This window comes from Rhipicephalus microplus, unplaced genomic scaffold (assembly GCF_043290135.1).
Source record: "Rhipicephalus microplus isolate Deutch F79 unplaced genomic scaffold, USDA_Rmic scaffold_938, whole genome shotgun sequence".
Classification (NCBI taxonomy): domain Eukaryota; kingdom Metazoa; phylum Arthropoda; class Arachnida; order Ixodida; family Ixodidae; genus Rhipicephalus; species Rhipicephalus microplus.
Window position 1 is genome coordinate 20,001 of NW_027465490.1, and position 5,366 is coordinate 25,366.

Consider the following 5,366-nt stretch of genomic DNA (forward strand, 5'->3'; position numbering starts at 1 on the left):
GCTGGGCTCGGTCCCGTTTCGCTCGCAGCTACTCGGGGAATCCCTGTTGGTTTCTTTTCCTCCGCTTAGTGATATGCTTAAATTCAGCGGGTTGTCTCGCCTGATCTGAGGTCGACAGCGGATACATTCGCTTCCATCAACTTCCTGCACGACCGCGTGCGCTCGCCCTACCAAGTGCGCCCGCAACCCTGTACAGGGCCACTTCTTCACAAGGCTGGCAATCGGCTTCCCCCGCTGCACGCGTGCGGCGCACAACCGGTGTGACGTGGAAGTGACGGGACACGTTCGTAAACCCATCGCGAACCGAGTACGACGCCCTACCAAGTGCGCCCGCAACCCTGTACAGGGTCACATCTTCACAAGGCTGGCAAGCGGCATTCCGCTGCGCGCGTGCGTCGTCCGAGCAGTTGCGTGATAAACGACCGTGTCGAAAGCCCAAACACCGCCGAGGCCAGTCGCCGCCGCCGCAAGGGCAGCCACGCAGCCTGGCGAGAGGCATCGTCTCGTGTAGCGTCGCCCCCGCCCCAACTGGAGTGGCCCAGTTTTTTGAACGGGACGGGAACTGCGAAGCACTTAGACCGACGGCGGACTACGACGAGAACGCCTTAAGCTTCGCCAACGTTTCGCCAACTCGTGCGGGAGACTTTTTCCGCTTCGCGGCAAGTCGTCGCGCCGTGCTCTCCGCATCAACCGCGTACGCAGCGAACCGCAAACGTCGGGCGCAGCCTCCTCACCTCCCTGCGCTTTGCGCGCGAACGTTCCCTGTTCGCGCGGCAAAGCCTGGAGGAGGCACGGCCCCGCAGCGTGTTCGAGCGCCCGGTCTACGGGACACCCTGCTTACTTCGAGGGCAACAAGCGCAACGCAAGGCTGCGATCTCGCGCACTTTGCGCACGGCTGGAGAAGCTTTGCTGGCCGGCTTTCGCTCCTCGTGTTTACCGTGCGTTAAAGTTGCGCGTCCGTGGCTCTCGCAGCTCTTGCGCGCCCGGTCGCAGAGAGGAGTACGCAACCTCGACCGCACTTTCCCTGCAGGCTTCCTTCCGACTCGAAGTCCTGCGGCGGTCTCAACGAGGTGCCACATCCTCAATGCAGTCGGTCGCCCCCGTTTCGGTTGGGCTCTGGCACGACGGTCGCCACCGTCTCGCCCTTGAGTGGCCGCTGTTGGCGCTCGCTGTGAGGTGTTCAGCGTGCTGTCCGTGTTGCCGACGCGGTCAAAACGAGTCGACGGCTCACGTTCCCTTGTGCGCCGAAGGCTCTCTTGATATGTGATCCGACCCTCAGACAGACGAAGCCAAGGGAAGACCCAAGGCCGCAATGTGCGTTCAAAGAATCAGTGCTCAGTGTGTCCTGCAATTCACACCAAGTCTCGCAGCTGGCTGCGTTCTTCATCGACCCGAGAACCGAGTGATCCACCGCTTAGAGTCGTGAAAAAGTGTTTGTTCAATTCCGTACAGTCAAAACCAAACGTTTCTGGCACTCGGCCAAACAGTGGCCAAGAAGGGCGCTTTTCAGCGCACGCTTGGACTCCAAAACTCTGCCGCGCCTTTTTCGGCTGCCGCAAATCGAGCAAACGGTGTGTTTCGGACGGCGTTTCGCTTCCGCTACTTGCGAGTGCTTTCGTGGTCCACCCCTCTATAAATACTCGGGAGGCGTCGAAGCCGGTTCTCCAAGCCGGACCCGTAGGTATCGTTGTGTGCTCGCTCTCATTGGCCCGCCTAACCAGAAAATGCCTGCGGTACACCCATTTGGATAAGAGTGCACGCAGATGCGGGCCTCGACGGCTACACATTTCCTCGGGCGGCCGCCTCCCGGCCTCCGTGGAGCGCGGGATGCACGGTCCCATCGACAAGCCTCTCCCGTTTTTACCGTGGCGTCGCGGTTCACCACGGCGGGCGGGTCGGTCTCCTCCGCATAAAAAGGGGGACCCCCGCTTTTTGTTCCACGAAATCGCACAAGCTTTTTTCGCATCCACGGTTTGCCACCGCACACCAAAATGCCGATCCGGCTGCCTACTTTAGCCAACAGGTGGAGCCAGGCGCGCCGTACTTGCGCGGCACTTCCCACGTCCACCGAAGTCGGTGCCAAGGACCACTTTCGGCGCCGGAGCCGCGTACGAGCCTACTCGAGGCGGAAGAACGAAGCCAGCAAGGGCCTGGCCGCAAGTGCGTTCAATTGTCGGGACGTCCAAGTCCCTCGTTCTTCCGTGCTTCCTCTTTCGGCAAGTCGTTGCGGCACCTTCCCAAAGCGCGCAGACCCGCTAATCGCGACGAGCGCGACGTGGCCGTGCCGCCTTTCCCTCGGCAGCAAGCAAAACGCCTGGCAACGTCGACGCTCCCCTAACCGCGATCTCGCACCGGTTTCGTGTGGCGAATTCAAAAGCCGGCCGGCGCTGCTGCAACCATTACGGTCGGTACGCATACGCCGCGGAGGGCGGGACGGTCATCGGAGCGTGCGGTTCCTCCATCGAGTACTGCGCACCTCGGCCGTCGCATCGCCGTGCCATGACCGGCCGCGCGTCAACGCGAACCGGTGCCAGCGAGATCCCTCGCCTGCAAGAACCGACCGGCAGCCTCCGTCACCCGAGGACGCGGAGGCGCTTGCCGCGGACGGCGGGACGGTATGCACTGGTGCACAGCGGACCCGTCACATCGCCAGTTCCTTGACCGACCGCCGACGCTTGTGCCGTTCCTCTCGTACTTGGCAGTCGCCGCGCGATTGTCGGGTCTCGTTCTTGCACGCTCGAACGGTCGGGAGGGCACTCGGCTGGCGTTTCGGGAACGCGCAGCCTCGCCTTCTACCGACGTAACCACGACTCGCCGTTCGCGCTCCGCCGCTCCTGTTTACAGTACTAGGCGGTCCCGCAGCGGTCGGGTCGCGCATTTCGAGCGCTTCGAGCCACGGTGCAGTGGCGGGTCGAAAGCCGACCTATGAGTGCGTTGCGCCGTTTGTACCCGCGTCCGCCACCTGGCCGACCGTCCAAGGTCGCGGTGTTGGCGTCCGCTGGGCGCAACAATTTGTCACGGGGTGCCGCTCCACATTCAGGCAGCCCCGTGGGGAAAAGCCGACCCCGCGTCCAAACGGGGTCAGCGGCAGAAAGTGTCGGGCGCAGACGCAGCTGAGGCGCTCACCCTTCACAATCCGTTAATGATCCTTCCGCAGGTTCACCTACGGAAACCTTGTTACGACTTTTACTTCCTCTAAATGATCAAGTTTGGTCATCTTTCCAACAGACCGGCGCAACCGAAAGGCCGCGCCGGACATCGGTCCGAAGACCTCACTAAATCATTCAATCGGTAGTAGCGACGGGCGGTGTGTACAAAGGGCAGGGACGTAATCAACGCGAGCTTATGACTCGCGCTTACTGGGAATTCCTCGTTCAAGGGGAACAATTGCAAGCCCCTATCCCAATCACGAAAGAAGTTCCACGGGTTACCCAGTCTTTTCAGACAGGGATAAAGACACGCTGCTTCCTTCAGTGTAGCGCGCGTGCGGCCCCGGACATCTAAGGGCATCACAGACCTGTTATTGCTCTGTTTCGTGCGGCTAGGAGCCGCTTGTCCCTCTAAGAAGGTTGTAAGGTGCTGGGAACCCCGCACCTATTTAATAGGCTAGAGTCTCGTTCGTTATCGGAATTAACCAGACAAATCGCTCCACCAACTAAGAACGGCCATGCACCACCATCCACCGAATCAAGAAAGAGCTCTCAATCTGTCAATCCTCCCAGTGTCCGGGCCGGGTAAGTTTTCCCGTGTTGAGTCAAATTAAGCCGCAGGCTCCACTCCTGGTGGTGCCCTTCCGTCAATTCCTTTAAGTTTCAGCTTTGCAACCATACTTCCCCCGGAACCCAAATACTTTGGTTTCCCGGAAGCTGCCCGCCGAGTCATTTGAGTAACTCAGGCGGATCGCTGGTTGGCATCGTTTATGGTCAGAACTAGGGCGGTATCTGATCGCCTTCGAACCTCTGACTTTCGTTCTTGATCAATGAAAACATTCTTGGCAAATGCTTTCGCAGTAGTTCGTCTTGCGACGGTCCAAGAATTTCACCTCTAGCGCCGCAATACGAATGCCCCCGTCCGTCCCTCTTAATCATTACCTCGTATTCCAAAAACCAACAGAACAGAAACGAGGTCTTGTTCTATTATTCCATGCAAGTTTATTCAGGCGACTCGCCTGCGTTGAGCACTCTAATTTTTTCAAAGTAAAAGCACCGGCCATCTCGAGGCACACAATGAAGTGCACCAAGAAAGAACCGGCATGATGTTCAGTCCGAGCCGTCGCATCGGGTAGATGCACTACTCGTCTGGAACTGAGATCCAACTACGAGCTTTTTAACCGCAGCAGCTTTAGTATACGCTATTGGAGCTGGAATTACCGCGGCTGCTGGCACCAGACTTGCCCTCCAATTGATCCTCGTTAAAGGATTTAGAGTGTACTCATTTCAATTACGGGGCCTCAAAAGAGTCCCGTATTGTTATTTTTCGTCACTACCTCCCCGTGCCGGGAGTGGGTAATTTGCGCGCCTGCTGCCTTCCTTGGATGTGGTAGCCGTTTCTCAGGCTCCCTCTCCGGAATCGAACCCTGATTCTCCGTTACCCGTAACAACCATGGTAAGCAAGTAACCTACCATCGAAAGTTGATAAGGCAGACACTTGAAAGAAACGTCGCCGGCTCGTGGCCATGCGATCAGCACAAAGTTATCCAGAGTCACCACACAATACGGGCCGAAACCCGATCGATCTTGGTCTAATAAAAGCACCCGTTACCCAAAGGGCTCCAGGCTCACTGCATGTATTAGCTCTAGAATTGCCACAGTTATCCAAGTAGGAAGAAACGATCTAAGGAACCATAACTGATTTAATGAGCCATTCGCGGTTTCGCCTTATTTCGGCATGTACTTAGACATGCATGGCTTAATCTTTGAGACAAGCATATGATTACTGGCAGGATCAACCAGGTAATCGTTCGACTGCGCGTCCGTCCTCGCCCTCGGCGGGCCGGACGCAGTCTGTGTGCGGCGGAGGCCACCTTCAGGCGCCCCAACACGCTTATTTTGCACTCCGAGATGACGGCGTTCGAGCTCGCTACGGCACAACCTTCCCGAAAGACGAGTGGGAGCCGTGCGGCAAGAAGCACGTTCATGCTCGCTCTTTTTCGTTGCATCGACTCGGTCGCGCCGTGCGGGTTGCCCAAGCCCGCTGCACTGTCGGTGGACCGGCCGGAACTAGCAACGGAGCCGAGACTGCAAAGCCGCCAGACGACGGGTCACGCCCGCGTCTTCGGCGCTTTCGCATCTGAATCGCCCGAGGACGACACGGAACACACCTCGATATCGTGGTAAAACGGCACCGTCCGACAACCAGCCCCTAAC

The 5,366-nt window shown here is 58.4% G+C and overlaps 3 non-coding genes across 3 annotated transcripts in view; all 3 read right to left on the reverse strand.

Annotated features, from left to right (window-relative positions):
* The window catches only part of LOC142795895 (large subunit ribosomal RNA), a 3,958-nt gene extending 3,844 nt beyond the window's left edge, over positions 1-114 (reverse strand). Inside the window, exon 1 of the ribosomal RNA XR_012893391.1 lies at positions 1-114. This exon is cut by the window's left edge and continues 3,844 nt beyond it. This is a non-coding gene — a ribosomal RNA (large subunit ribosomal RNA).
* Positions 115-1,269: 1,155 nt separating this feature from the next.
* Positions 1,270-1,422, reverse strand: LOC142795896 (5.8S ribosomal RNA). Its single transcript, XR_012893392.1, has one exon. It is a non-coding gene; the product is annotated as a 5.8S ribosomal RNA (ribosomal RNA).
* Positions 1,423-3,140: 1,718 nt separating this feature from the next.
* Positions 3,141-4,955, reverse strand: LOC142795898 (small subunit ribosomal RNA). Its single transcript, XR_012893394.1, has one exon. It is a non-coding gene; the product is annotated as a small subunit ribosomal RNA (ribosomal RNA).
* Between the last annotated feature and the right edge of the window lie 411 nt (positions 4,956-5,366).